Source organism: Nannospalax galili, unplaced genomic scaffold, assembly GCF_000622305.1.
Source record: "Nannospalax galili isolate Female #2095 unplaced genomic scaffold, S.galili_v1.0 scaffold155, whole genome shotgun sequence".
Taxonomy (NCBI): Eukaryota; Metazoa; Chordata; class Mammalia; order Rodentia; family Spalacidae; genus Nannospalax; species Nannospalax galili.
Genome location: NW_008339923.1, coordinates 2,351,976 through 2,368,402, shown reverse-complemented (window position 1 = coordinate 2,368,402; position 16,427 = coordinate 2,351,976). Strand labels below are relative to the sequence as shown.

At 37.0% G+C, this 16,427-nt stretch overlaps 1 protein-coding gene across 3 annotated transcripts in view; it reads left to right on the top strand.

Annotated features, from left to right (window-relative positions):
* The window catches only part of Dlgap1 (DLG associated protein 1), a 1,065,856-nt gene that overhangs the window by 361,389 nt on the left and 688,040 nt on the right, over positions 1 to 16,427 (top strand). The window lies entirely within an intron of this gene.

The following is a 16,427-nucleotide window of genomic DNA, read 5'->3' as shown; positions in this document are numbered from 1 at the left end:
AATTTGCTCCTTAATGTGCAAAACATTACCATTGAAATCTACCCGATAACATTATATCCATGCTCAGATGCCAAGGATCTCAGAAAATAACCAACTGTGACTATCAATAATCAGATATATTGAGATTAGAAATGCATGTGCAAACATCTTAGTGTTAATTGCATTAAAATGAATTTTTATGAAACTCTGTATTTTAATAATGAAATGGAGATCTTTTTTTAAAGGTTAATGCCTCATTAAATTTTATGTCTTATAGGGTTTATACTGAGTACAATATTATATGGTTGTAATAATTCAACTGTAAACCTAAAAATGTACAGCCAATTTTGAAAGAGATGCATCCTAGCTCAGAAAATTGTTATTGAATATGTCAATGCTGATGTAATGAAATGCCTCTTCAAAGTATGTGATTATTTTTAAAAACTTAAAAATTAAAATAATAATAATAATAATTAGTCTATAAAACTCTCTTTGTGGAGCTGGCGAGATGGGTCAGCGGTTAAAACACTTACTATTCTTGCAGAAGACCTGGATTCAAATCCCAGCACCAACATGGTGGCTAGCAACCATCCATAACTCCAGTTCCAGGGGATCCAATACCCTCTTCTGTCCTCCGTGGGCACTGCACAACAAGGGTGCACATATATGTAGGCATAACACTCGTACTCATACACATAAAATTTAAAAATTAAGAAACCAAGAAAAAAATATATATATAATAAACTTTGTTACTTAGGTCTTCAGTTTTTATCCTCAGAGTACTATAGGTTCTGAACTTAATTTACATATGTTAAAATTTCTCAGTATGAGGAGAAATATGCATTAACTTGCACATTATCTCTACTGGCTTGCACTTAGTAAGACACCACCATTTTTACAAAAATATTCCCTAGTTAATGGTGAAGCCATGGTGGAAGGGTTAGGCAGTGAGAGAGAGGAGAAGTAAATAATGCCTAGCTAGTTTTAAAAAACAGAGGGAACCATATTAGTCCAACAACCTACTGACAAGTTACACATACATTATCTCTACATGAGTCCATGTGTATAGCGAAAGGCTACAAAACAAGAAACAGTGCCAGACAGGAGAGACCTTCCTTTGAGTTGTTGGCCAGGGTAGTCCAAGAGACTCCCAAAACTACTCAGGCTATTTCCACAGCCCTTGATCACCTCCCAGAACTTGAAGATAAGACTCTACTTCAGAAGACAGAACATACTCTGGACACAGGATTTGGAGCAATAGGGCTACAACTGATCTGCAACCACTTCCCCTGAAGGCTAGCTCTCATAACTTTGGAGAGCACTATGAAGTTTCCAAGGGAAACATCATGAATGATCCAACACCAGCTTCAAGACCAATTAACCACATCAATGGCCAGCATAGCATATGTCATTGGTGCAGTAGTGGCACCCTTATCTTTTGGGCAGTCAACAGCTACCTAATTTGACTAAATGCCCACTCAAAGAAAGTAAACTCAAGTGTGGTAATGTAAACATAACCTAATACACATGGCTGGAGTGGCCATAGCTCTTGGAGAAAACCCCAAGACTGTCATATTGCTAGACTAATGTGATGTCTTACTATGTGCAAAATATATATCCTTATATTTACAGACAAATATCCCAGTCACCACTCATCAAAGAAGCTCATTTTGCAACAGAGACTATTACCAAGTACCACAACTCGTCACACATGGAAATGTCTATGAATTCCCCAGGCCTAGGTGACACATCTACATTGCAACTTCTATACCTAAGGCTCGTGGATCATAGAACAGGGATAAAGAAGAGGACATTAATGAATTTCTCAGTTCTCAATAATGAAGCTCCCTTGTGCAGCAGAGGGCCAGGAACACAAAAGGTCCCAAATGGCCAAAGTGTAGAGATCCAGAATCTGCTGAATGATGGTCCTTGGACAGGACCCCTTTATTAAACATCACCCACCCAAAGTTCAGGGACCATCACAGAAGAGGGGGCAGAAAGATTGTAAGAGCCAGGGAGGAGGTACATGACCATATGGAAACAGAATCCTACAAGCTCCTGGGAACCTGCTCATATGATTCTATGGTAATGGTGTCAGTATACACAAGTCCCATGCAAACTCAGGCAGAACTGGGAAAATGAATAGCAGATCTCAATCTCATCTGAAGGAATGCTGACAACTGATTGCTGCTAGATGAAGAAGAGCTGATCTTCCTAAAACAAGGGATTCTAGATAGACTGACTAGACCCAGTGGACAGACTTGCACTGGGGGAACATCCAGGGACGCTGACAACCCAGTGGGCCTTAACGGGGAAAACAGAGTATATGGGTTCCAGTGGGGGGGTTGCTATGGGAGAGTGCCAGTGGGGACCAGGGGTATAAAGATGATTAAGATTGTTTGAGATGTTCTATATGAAATACAAAAGACAAAAGAAGTATTAGCATCTAGAGAGGTCATGTTGAAACAAAAATGAAAGTCATATAAAAATAACTAGGAATTATCAAGGAAATGGTTTCCTAACTATTTTTATGCATAAAATATATAGTCATTGATGACAAACATTCCCTACTTGAAAAAGACCCTTGGAGGTAGAGAACTTTCCTAAAAAATGCAGTTTTTACTTCTGACAAAGTAATTCATATATGTTTATAATAATCATTCAAAAAATTGGAGAAGAAACCCCAAAATTAATATTTTTCATGAACAAATATGAAATGATTAAATATGTGGTTCAGGGGCTAGAGAAATGGCTCAGTGGTTAAGAGCACTGTCTATTCTTGAAAAAGACCAGGGTTCAATCCACAGCACCCACATGGCTGCTAACAGCTGTACATAACTCCAGTTCCAGAGGAATCCAACACCCTCTTCTGACTTCCATGGGCATTGCATGGCATGGGTGCACTTACATGCATTCAAGCAATGCACTCATACACATAAGATAAAAATAATAAAATATGTAAATATGTGATTCAGCTGGACACGTGAAGTTCAGTTGGGTATGTATGTTATGTATACTCTGTCTGGGCCTATGTACTTCAGCTGGGCACATGTAATTCAAACCTCATGATATTTGTGGCTTCTGCACTGCATTTTTAATGGGAGGAAGCGTCTACCCATTGAAACTGCATTCATAGAAGTTTGCCCAGGTATTGTGACTATCCCGGAGTCATTATGTTATCTGGGAATATATTCTGCTCCTAGCAACAATAAAAAAGAACCACACTGATTATCCTTCCTTCTTAAAAGAAATAAAAAACAGAGGACTTTTGACTTTTAATCCAAACAGAAGGCCTCTGTGTGGTGTACTTTCCTCTGTGTAGGCTTAACAATGCTCAGAAACACCATCTTGAATGAATCAGCATGCCTGTCTGTGAGGTTATATAGAACCCCAGTTGACTGAATAGATTTAGATTAATGACCCTATGTGTACTGAGAGATTTTTCTTCTCTAAGAAAACTAAAATTATGGACTACCAAAGCAACATGGAAGAATTCCTGTCTTTTGAAACAGTAATTTTTAGTGCATTGGCTAATAAAGACCTAGTTATGTGGTCCACCAACAAAATGGTCTTTGTTTGTGTGCTAATAAATGAAAGTAATTATTCCACCCTTTGGTAACATTAAGATGGTTATGGATTGTTGTCTTCCCTGAGGGTTTCAGTTCAAGTGCCTAGTGCTGCTCCACAAACTGTGCAGAAGCAAATTTAGGTCATGATCAATATGAGCAATTTGAAAGCTGTGCAAAGTGGCTAAGGCTTGGAATCCATTTAATTATATCAAACCCACTTTGGGAAAAGAAAAGGTTGCTTTTTTCTCAAAGTTTGGCCACATTTTTTCTAACATTTAAAGATTTTTCTTTTTGTGCTACAGATTTGCTTTGTGTAAACTAGTTCTATTAGTCTAAAAATAGGTTCCTCGTAGAATATTATTAACTTGCCTGTGTGGGCATCTATGCACATTCTGTGCTGTCACTCTCTGGCAGCAAGATGAGAAAATACCCTCAGGTGTCTATCTCACCGTGAAGGCTTTCTGGAAAAATAAGAGGAAAAGACTGCCTAGACCATATTTGATATGAAGAAGAATACATTGTTTTCTAATCTTAGCAGTAGACTGAGACAGAATTAATCTATAGGAATGACTATGGCTTGGCATGGTTAAAGATATGACTCTGCATGAAACCTGCACAAAGGTCATTTGATATCTGCTGAGGAAATCTGCATGGCACCAGCGTATTCTTGGGTTCTAACACAAAGGTTGCAACCTATGCATCTTCTCATATTCATGAACAGAGGAGTAGACAGCCCTCAAGTAGCCATGTCTAAGCAGAATACAAATTAATGAAAGAAACAAAGTCAAAGCACAGGAAAGTAAAATGATAGTATTGAAATTACCATGGGTTTATATGAAAAAAAAATGTGGCTTTAACCTCCACTTATTTGCCGTGCCTATTTTAGTAGAGATAGACAGACAGACAGACAGACAGACAGATGATATAGATAGATAGAAGATAGATGATAGATAGATAGATGATAGATAGATCCATAGATAGATAGATAGATAGATAAGTAGATAGATGATAGATAGATAGATAGATAGATGATAGATACATAGATACATAGATAGATATAGATATATAAATACATAAGTATTTATATGGGGATTTTCTCTTTCATCTATTCATTATCATAATTTATGAACTCTTGATAAATTCCTCTTCTATTTATTTCCTCAGCCTCTCATAATAAATCAATTAACAATCATTTTGTTTTGTGCTCTAATTAAACATACCTATTAGATAGGTGACATACCTATTACCTATTAGATATTAGAGAGCACAATTAATAAAAATTGCTTGCTTGGTAGACATCAAGTCATGAGAAAATAGGACCGATGGCTTTCAGTTTGTCTTGTATGTTCAACTTTCTTGTATATTCAAGATGCCAAGAATTTAAGTTGGTTTGTTTTCCCTTCTTTTATTATAGTCTATATTGGAAATTTATATTTCTGTAACAGTCAGCCACCGACCTGTCAGTGAAATAACAAAGAATTGTTTATAATTTCTATTTTTGAGGAACTTAACTATGCTCAGCTTTATCTAAAATACTTCCCTCCCTTGTCCACAAGCTTCTGCAAACATTTTCTCTTCCTTTTTGTCTTAAGAAGTGAATCCAAGTCATTAACCTTCAAGTCATTTTGATAAAGCATCCACAGACAGCAGCCTCGATAAGAGAAACACTTTCTGAATTTCACTTCACTAACACTTAGAAATCCAGAAGCACAACTCAAAGATCCTTTAGAGGTGGTGATATTCTTAGTGGCATTTAATAAGGAAGATAATCATTTTTATCATCTCCTAAGTTTTTAGCCGAAAGGAAACTCTATAACAACTCTAAAGCTAAATTAAGCTTAGCTAAACTCTAAGCTGTAAGGCAGCTTAACAAGAAAAAGGCAAATAGAAATATATTGGCAAACATATTTCATAGATACATGGGTGCTCCCCAGAGAATGAGTGTGGTTTCAAAAAGAACTTTAAATTACAGAATAAATGACATTCTCAACACAGAACAATAAGTTTTTAGAACAATGACAAGTGAAAGGTCTTTGAGTCTTCAAGGGTGGCAACATGTGCAAAGTGGAATGGAAGGTAAATGTCAGTGAGGGAAACATGTTGATGGAGATCCCTCTGGTACCATTTCTAGGCCCACAGAGTCTAAAGCTGTCCAAAGCAAACTCTTCTTTTGTTCTCTCTGGTACAGAGGGAGAGATGGAGCAAGGTTGGACTTTGTAAAGTTATGTCCTGCTTTTAGGAAGCCAGAGGGAAAGCAGCCAGCCTTCTACATCAGCTTGTTCCTGACTGGCTTCAGCCTAGTTCAACCATCCTTATGCCAAAGAGGCCTACTTTAAGGTGGGATCTTCTGAAGCCCCTCTCTAGCTTCCAGAGAAAGATCGGCACCAATTTCTACAGTATCTGTGCTTTCTCTATGACTATTTAAAGCTACCAATGAGTCTATATAGCTCTCTGCTTTGGAACGGAATACACAGGTTCCGTGTCTCCAGCTAACAGCCACATTCCCCAATACTTCTGTAACAGGTCAAACATAGGGTTCTGTAAATCTCTACACTCTTCTCCTTCACTGGCTGTACACAGCACTGCATTGGAATATATATGTTGCTATTGCTTTTTTAAGTCTTTTATTATTTTTATTTTATGTGTATTGTGTATTGCCTGCCTGTAGATAAGTGCACCTGTGTCATGCAATGCCTGGGGGAACAGAAGAGACTGTCAAATCCCCTGGAACTGGAGTTATGGACGGTTGTTAGCTGCCATGAGGGTGCTGGGATTCGAATCCAGGTCTTCTGCAAGAAAAGCGTTCTTATCTGCTGAGCCATCTCTCCAGCCCCCTATTGCTTTTTTTTAATGGTGAAAACACCCTTCCATTCATTAGTAGTATTTCTGCTGTTGAAAAACTCCCTGAATTTCATTCCTTGAAGTTAATAGAACTTTGTTTATACCCAGGGCAGGCTATAAATGTGTCTGTTTATTACAACAGTACATAAATATGGCCCATGCAAGGAGAGTACAAAATACCAGATACATTTAAAAAAAAGAGAGAAATCCAAAGAGATTTAAACAAGGGAATAATAGAGTAAACTAAAGATTGCTATTTGTGCAGATTCAGTAAAAAAGACGTTGGTTCTGTGAAATTTCCTAAGTTTAGATGAAGGAGCTTTCAAGTTCGATCATGAATAAAAGTAGTTTCCACCAAAATAAAAGTGCTTCTCCCTCACTGGTGTTTGCTGGGATCGGTGTAGCCATGGCTATACTTTCCTCTGTGTGCCTCCTTAGTATATATGTCAACCAACTGTGTAATTAAAAAATTCTCCTTGTAGCAGTTGGATCCAGTTTGTTAGTTTGTATCTTATCAAACACTGTTTAAATGCATCTCTGGTGATGTCTCAATGATAATTACAAGCAGTATCCCAAAGTTTCAGGAGACGCATATTATTTTTGGTTGCTATTCATTCACCCAGTATAACTCTGCCAAGAAATAAATCCATCATATGATGTAGGGATCTTGTTCTTTAAAGAAAGATAACTTGCTTTTGATATTCCATTTATTTAAAACTTGTGTATGATAACAGGAGTCTCAGTTTTTGAAAAAACATATTTAAAAAATATAAAAATTCCTAGACATTAGTCATCGTATTAATGGAGTCACATAGTTAAGGAAATTTTCTATCTAGCATGGATACACTTTATTTTTACCCAAATACATCAGTTTTCCTGACCATTTATTGAAATTCTTGTGATCAGTCCACACAGAAGCCTCCTCACAGACTCTGTCACCAGATTTCTTTCTAGACCTTACTTGTAATTTTCATTGTTCAGAATTAGAGATCTGATCATTTGACTTCCCATAAACTCTTTTCTGAAGACCACTTTCCAGAACCTCTTCTAGGTCAGAAATGATTTCTCCCTCAGCTGGGTATATGCACTTCAGCTGGACATATGTGATTCAACTGGGCACATGTGATTCTGGTGGACACATGTGGTTCAGGTGGACACATATGGTTCAGATGAACACATATGGTTTAGCTGGTCATATGTGGTTTAGCTGGTCATATGTAGTTCTGCTGGGCACATGTAGTTGAGCTGGGGCACATGTGATTCAGCTGGGCATATGTGGTTCAGTTGGGCACATGAAGTTCAGAGAAAAAATGATAAAACAGCAATGTTACCACCAAGTGGATCTTTATAAAGGACATGCATAGTCTTTGTAGTACTCATAAAACTTTTTTGTCTTTGAAATTTCTTTCCAAACAAACAGCTGTAGACAAACCTTTAGCAACGGATCCTAATCTATGAAATTCAGCAATAATTCTCCTATGGGTGTCCACTTTTCTATTGACAGCAGCTGGCAGTTGTTTGTGATATTTGCTTTGAATTAAGACTTAAAAGATGTGCAATTGCTGATAGAATAACACAAGGAGAAAAGTTAAACAGAAATTTAAGAGAATGTAATGAGTTTGAGGTAGGATGAATAACTACCCTCTCAATTTAGTGGTGAGGTTCAAATAGACCAGAATACATTGGTCACCATGCTTTGGGTAACTCTTAACAAAGGAAGCAAAACAAGCTAGTGTTTAGAGTACTGGGAATACTTTCACAGAAGACATTTCCATTTTGTTCTGTGGACAATAAGAAAACTGGCAATGCTATCAGCCACAATGTGAGATAGTCAAGTTATCAAATCTCTATGTTAATCTTTAGCTTCCTTCCGTGTTGCTGTGACAGAATACCTTGACAAAAGCAACTTAATGGAAGAAAAGGCTTATTTTAGCTCCTAATTCAAAGTAAAGTCCCTATGAGGAGGTCAAAGCAGCAAGAGCTCAACATAGTCGGTGACTTCATATCTATAGTCAAGAAACAAAGAGCAATGAATGTACACATGCTGATGCTCAACTCACTCAACAGGATCCTCTGTTGGGCGAATGGTCCCACTTGCAATTAAGATGGGGCCTCCCACATCAATTACTGTAATCAAGACAATGCCTCACAAGCATGCTCAGAGACACATCTCACAGTGGTTTTGTCAAATTGACAACATGAACCATCACAGTTTATGTTAGGAGGAAATTTGTTTTCATAATAGGCACGATTATTGAGTGAGGAAAAGCATGTGGGAGGTTTGCCTTTGCTCTGCTACTTGGAGATTCCCACTGTTGGCTACTAAAGCACAAATCCCTTAGCTCAGAATAGAAGACATGTTTATGTGGACCACCAGGTATGCAGGCTAGAGAACTGACTCTCTCACTGTCAAAACAACTTGCAAAGTTAGTGTCATCAGGCTCAGCTTGATGATATGGACAATGATGACTAGAAAGATGAAATGCCACCCCAAAGGTACTTGGTCACCTGTGGCAGAATTAGAAATCACACCCATGCATGCCAACAGAATTTTCATTTTCCTAGCCCCAGTTTATTAGACACAACCTTCCCATGCAAGTCATGTGCTACTCATAAAGCTCTGCTCACACTGCTCAGAAGTGAGAAATTTCCTGTGTAATTTCCTGATGTTACTCCCACTAGGAATGGTTCCTCCCATCATTAACCATCTGGCATCTTTTCATTGTATCATTCATATAACCCTTCCTGTTTAGGCATGACTTGGAAGACACCATAATAGTTCAGAGTATATGCTGTGCCTCAGATAAGATGTGGATCTGCTCCCACTGTAGGTAGTATTTCATCTCATTCCCAGTTCCTCGTTTATGTTAGCCTCAGCTGCCTGATATATAATGTCGATATAACAATGTATTATAGACAGGACTACTGTAAAAAAGAGATGAGTACAAATGAAAGTAGTAATTAAACCAATATCTCGAATGAAAATAAATCTTCAAAAAATTTTATTTTCAGCACTATGCTTTAGAGATGTAAGCCAATCCATGTGTTTGTTCAACCAGTAAAACAAGGGCTTTATATAGGATGTTGTCATAGGAATGGGAACAAAGAAAGCTTTTTAAAAAGAACAAAGGAAATTTAATAAATGGTCAAATGTGTATCTGATGAAACCATTAGAGAAAGAATTCAAAATCAGCATAGTTTTAATTCTGTGATAAAATTACTAAGTGTTAAAGCTACATAAGATGGTTGTAAGGATTTGGTACATTAAAATGGAGATGGCATGTTAGAGTTAGGCTAATAAACTTGTCATTTCAACAGTGTGATCTTGAACAAATTACCCTGTTCCTCAGTTTCTCTGTCTTTTAATGACTGGGAATAGAATCTTATAATTAATGAACACACATACCAAACATATCTAAAATTTGATGAGCACTGATTAGAAAGGAAATAACAGACATTTGACCATAATTTTAATGCAAAGAATATTAACTTGAGCAGAACCTAGCTCTACATGTTATATATGGTAGTGAACATTTCTGCCTAGAAACATTGTTATAGCCATTATTTTTTTGACAACTATTACACTTACTGGTGTCATTTATAGATGCATTGCAGGATCAGATAATTCCTGTGAATAATGGTGACTTCTCACTTACTGCATAGTGACAATTGTAGGTTCCATGTTCTCCATCAACTTGAAAGTTAGAAAAAATAACAGTTCTATCCAATAAATAACAACTTTGTAGAGCATCTAGAAAGACCAACTGCTTTGCTAACATGTAGGCACCTGATTCTGCCCTACAAGTGTGGCTGTTACTTTGTATAGAGACAATGACATAAAAAGGAATCCCCAGACTAGATGGCATGGCAGTACATTGGTGGAAGAGGGCCTCTTTGAGGAACTGTTGGGAAGACATCCCTGCTCTGCCTCTGCAGTGTTCAAATGGCTCGGTGATGAATGCTGTAATAGCGTCTATAAGTGTGGTTTGGAGTGCTGCATCTCACCATTTCTTATTTGTGGTTTCTTGGAACTGGATCTTGTCATTAAGGTCCTAAATATACTTCTGCTACCTTGTACTTAACTGTTTATGGCATTCTAAGCATTGGTGATTAAAAAATAAAAGCATTAATCAATCTGAAAAACATTGAATATGCTTTGTGTCCTGCAGTATCAAATATTCAGCCAATATGTAATTCTTACATAAAAATAAGCAAACGTATCTATTGCCAAAAATGAGGTTGGTTTACTGGTGAGAGTTGAGAGATGCATTAGTTTTCTCTCTCTCTACTTGTGCCACTATATTCCATGTACCTTAGTTGTGGAGGTTCAACTGTAGGTGTGCCAGCCAGTACTGGGCATCTCTCAGACATATGTTCTGTGTCTGACAGTTGTGCAGTTCTGCAGTGGCCTCCATCTGTTGCAAAAAGAAGCTTTTTTGATGAGTGGTGTACAGTATGCCTGTCTTTAAATATAAGGATCAATATTTAGGATATAGTAAGAAATTTCATTTGTCTAGAGGTATGAAAGAGATAGGTTTCTCTAGGATCTATGTCCTCTCCTGACAAATGTATTTGGCTGAGTTTACAGTGCCACCCATGAGTTCACTCCCATTGAGAGGACTCTAAGTCCATAATTACGTATCTTAAAGCTTGCTTATACAATGGAGTGCAATGCACACAGAAGGCCACAACTGGCCAAGTTTTAAAGAATAAAAGACTGAAGAGTATGTGTCTTTGTATAGGACCTATATTGAACTTCACCTAGGACAGCTCAGAGACCATTGTGGAAGAGGGGGCAGAAAGATTGTAATCACCAGGGCTGGTTCATGAACACATGGAAGCAGAGGTTTTCAGGCCACTGGAAGCTTGCACATGTGAACTTTTGGCAATAGTGGCATTAAGCCCAGGACTCATTCCAATTCAGTGGGGTTACGGGGGCAGAGTTGTATTTTGTCTCTGCTTTGGGGTTCTGATGCTTGTTAGTAAAAACTAAATTGCAGTGTTACACAAATCTCTTAAATTTGTGTAGAATCAGAATTACAGTCTACCATACTGTGATTTTTAATAATAGACATAACTTTTTGCAATAGATGGATTTATTATAAGTAAAAATGCTATGCTGCTGTGGTGGCACATACCTGCATTCCTACTACTAGAAAGGCAGTGCCAGGAAAATCATAAGTTTGAGGTCAGGCAAGGCTACAAAGTTGAATCCTGTCACACACACACACACAGAAATAATAATAATAATAATAATAATAATAATAATAATAATAAATAAAATAATAAAATAAATATGTGATGAATAATGCTATTTTAGATTAACTTGGAATTATATAAATGACATATAAGTAATCATTTGCATTGTAACTTAGTTTAGACGTTTTCTATTGTGTAGTCATTAGTAATATTTGTTCACAAATACCATAAAACATGAAAGCACAGTTCATTTTGTATATACTTACAGTTTATTTAAATCACTTGAAGCATGAATTTCATGAATCTCTCTACATTTAAGAATCTAAGATCCTTTTAATTTTCTTTGATAATTTTTTGGAATGTTTTATGATATAAAATAAAATTTTAGAAGTGTTCCTGTGTAGTTAATATAAAATAACAGAGTTCTAAACTTTTATGAGTGATTAACTTGTCAAGGAAATGGGTATGGAAAATATTTACTTGACCACACACCTAGCAGATTTCTAATGAGCACCTGAATATTTCTGAGCCATGATGCTTAAAATTATGCAATACATAAAGATGAATGAGATTTATTTTGTGATCTTAAGATTATTCTTAATATAAAGTAAAAATAATATGTAAAAAATCATGAAACAAACTATGATGTGTTCTTACACATGTTTTATAATCAAGGTAGACAGATATATATATGTGTGTGTATGTGCACATTCATGTAGATATATATGTATATGTGTGTGTTTGCACATTTGTATAGAATGTGCTATAGAGACTAGGTTTTACAAATAAATAGGATTTCTACCAGTAGAAAAGATTTGGAAGGGAAAACAAGACTATGGTGGTATAATCAGAATTTCAGAGTACAAAGTAGTCAAATGGAACTAAAGATTTGAATGGAAGTGGTAGAGATTGGAACACAATTTGAATACAATAAAATTTGAGTATAAAGAATAGGGCTTGAGTAGAATAGGACTGGGACAAGATTGGGAATGAAAATGGTAAGGAGTTATGTCTGGGAAGGTAAGAATAAAGTTATTACAATCCAACCAAAGAGTTAGAATTCAACTGGTAGGCAGTAGCAAGCAAAGAAGTGTGTGTGTATGTGTGTGTGTGTGTGTGCGTGTGTGTGTGTGTGTGTGTGTGTGTGTGTGTGTGTATGTGTTGTCTAAAGGCAAGGCACGTGCCTTAGTCAAGTGTTAATCCTGAAAATGTCCACCGTAAGTACTGTGGGCACATCTTGTTTAATGTATGATTTAGACCCTGCAATTTATTGTGAGAGGACAGGAACATGAAAGTCCACAGAGAACATGCTGAAAGGTCAAAGAAACAGTCATGCCCCACCCCATGTTGGGGATAGACATCAGGGAAACTCAGGGGGCTGAGAGTATTCTTCTGCTCCCAAGGAGGCCATGGAAGAGAGTATGAACGTAAGTGCATGGGACTGCTAGTCTGGGGAAACAACTGATCAAGGTAGCGTCTGTCTCTGAGTCTGTATTCAGGGGTCAGCTGTGAGCCTGGCACTGCTGTTGAAATGTAGGGCTGACAGGAAAGAAGATAAGCTAGATACACAGTGTGGGAGGATGAGGACAAGCTGGACCTTGTTGAGGACCTCTGAATCCTTCTTTTCCTTTAATATCTTACACACACACACACACAGAGAGAGAGAGAGAGAGAGAGAGAGAGAGAATTTTGCACAATAGTGATTCAGTGGAAAACTAATTGAGAAACAATATCATAGACAAAAATAGCTGTGGAAAATCTGGCAAAAAAATACTTTGACAAATCTGAAGCCAACTTTGAAGCACCTGCCCTTTCTGTTAATCTGTACTTTTGTTTTATTTATCTATTAATTTATTGTTATACAATAAGTACCCATAATTATGTGGTACAGTGTGCTAACGCAATTCATGTATACAATGTGTGCTCCTGCATCCTTCTGTCCCCATGACTCCCATGGAACTCTCCCAAGAATAATGGCATCTGTCCAGTTTCATCTTCCAAACCTCACACAGGCTCCTTTCTAGCCTGGTGAGCTGGCAACAGTGGAAGATGGGGACGGGGGGAAAGTAGCTCCTAGACTCAGCCAGTCTAGCAGAGTATGACCCAGAGCATGAACTACGGTGTGCGTTAGTAGTCATCATGTTAGTGATCTATGGGCCAAAAATGGAGTGAGGAGTTGGGAAGAGGGTACAGGAAGCCACTTCAGTCTTAAAGGAGATGAGATGAGAGATCTGAATGAGGTAATGGCCACAGAAATGAATAGAGTAGGTAAAAAGACTAATGTTAAAAGAAAAAATCCCAAAAAAATCTGGCTTTTACAATTCTGGAGCTGGACCACTTCTCAGTCCATCAAACAGAATGAGTATTGCTATGAACTGAAGAGGGTGATTTTATAGATGGAGATGGTCTGAAGAAAGCAGAAACAAAGAACAAGTGTGATTGCTTATGCCAACATTACTCCTTGAAAAAATTAAAACAAACTGTTCCTCACACTAGTAGAACTGCTTGTTTGACTTTCTCCCTTGTCTGTCACGGTCTGTTTCATGGGATGTTAGATATACGTAGTTTGAGAATGTGATATGGAACATTAGCATGAATCATTTCATTTTGTTTTGGCCAGTTGTGCCTAGAGCAGAAGCTTAGATTGAACCACCTATAACTTCATTAACACTAATAAGTAGTGTTAGTTCTGGGGCTTTTTACTTACAGGAGTATGTGAGCTCATTCCATGAGCACCTCAGCACTACTAGTAATAAAGGACTGGATCCACTTCTCTCACATAGGAGACAAGTCAATGCATTATAAACATAGGAACTTCAGAGAAACCAGCATGGATATCTATTCACAGTCAATATATCTAATAACAATTTGATTGGAGCTTTACAGAAACCTTGAATTCCAAATAAACCAAACAAATGTTATAGTACATCCAGTTTTTAAGCTTATACTTCTTCTGGCTTGTCTAGCTCATGTTGTCCTAACCTTAGGCTTCCTGAACCCCTCAAGATAATCTATCCCCAAACTTCAGGGAAGAGCTAGTGTTTATGTAAGTTCTTCCTCCAAATAATTAGACTCTATCCATATAGTCTTTTGATTGGCATTGCTCTTTGATTCCAAAGGAAAAGGATCTGATTCTCCCCCACCCTCTAGAAATGTCCAATAATCAAATTCTTTCATGAAGTGTGCACAATATAATACAGTGTTTGGTTCATGGGCTGTCAAAATCTAATTCTACAGACTTTTATTTTAATCAGAAATATTTATTTTAATCAATATAGTAGATTTGGGATCTTAATGTTTTTCAAGTGCTAATGAAGAAGATTCATAATTTCAGTAAATTTTCCTTTCAAATGATGCTATCAAAAGAACAGTGGAAAGTCTTTTATCTCCAAAATTAATTAAATAATAAATTGTTCTCTAACATTGCAAAAAACATATCAGTCTGCATGAGAATAATTTAGGAAGTTTTAGATTCAAAGCATTTGGTCTTGAGTGTTATAGTCAAAGTGGCTGTCATCTTGCATGGAGTATTTTCTGCTACTAAGGAATAGTGTCATTTGCCACTTTCACATTCCCAGCTCCTTTTAAAGTAAAAAGTCTTATACAACTTTAACATGGATTATGCTTTTCTCCAAGAATATTTCTTCTAATTTCTCTGTGGGGAAACAGCTGTGGTTGCTATGCTATCAGCTCTGTTGCTATGGGGGATGCCTTGGGTGTTTGCCAGACTATGATTGGTTATTTCAGAGCCCTTATGTTCAGCGGTTGACATTTTTCTATGTTGAATCATGCTATTTTATTTTAATTTGAAGGGTAGTCTCAATAATGTTGATCAGCTTTGAAAGAACTGAAATTAGATATAAAGGGTTCCCACTACTTCTCTTTGAAAACACTAAAAATGCAAATAATATAGACAGGAAACGTGCAAGTTACAAGAGCATGCAGAACCAAATGGTGATATATTTAGAAACTTGCCTGTGTGCAAGACACGTGACTCTTAAATCATGAGAGTCAGAGAAGTGAAGTGGGGTGAATGTTGTTATCTATGCAGTTATATTTCTCCTAAACAGAGAAATCACTTCAAGTCAGAGGTGGCCATGACCTGTTACCTTTAGTGACAACTGTCAACATTAACACAATCACTGCCATTTGAGATTCATTTTCCGTAAATGCAGCTCTCTATGTCCCTTTACTGTAAAAGCAACATTATGATATTTATGTCCCAAGTAAGGGTTTATTACCCCTGGAGCCACCTTCAAAAGGGCTGTCTTTGCCTCTGTAACATGGTGATGTTAACTGAATATTTCAGAAATTTGCCAGCTCAAAATTTGAAATTACTTGAAAAGAAATTATTATGGTCTTTACCACATTATTATCTTTAGTCTTCACCTTCTTTTTCTCAAGTAACAACAGAAAGAACCTCTGGAAAATAAGATCTGGGAGCTCCTGTACCCTGGTGCTTAGTCACTAATCTGTTTCAACAGAAAAAGACATAAATAAATACTCAGAAGTGGGCTTGTGAAAGGAATATAAGTAAGCTGGCTTAACACTGGGGAATCAAGACTTTATTACTTATAAGCACATAATGGCCAGATTTTATAATTGTGTTCCTATAGCATTTGTACTTTCAGTGTAGCAAACACTGAAAGCTAGGTTTGTGAGTGGAGGTGACATTTCTATATTAAAACATTTTTAGAAAACAATTGAATCATTTGATGAGATCATTTATTCTCAACTTCCAAGTGAGTTTCTTATTTCAATAATCCCTATCCTAAAGATACTTTCAACATTTAACAATTAGGAAATTTAATGCATTTGTGATGCCCATAATATGATATA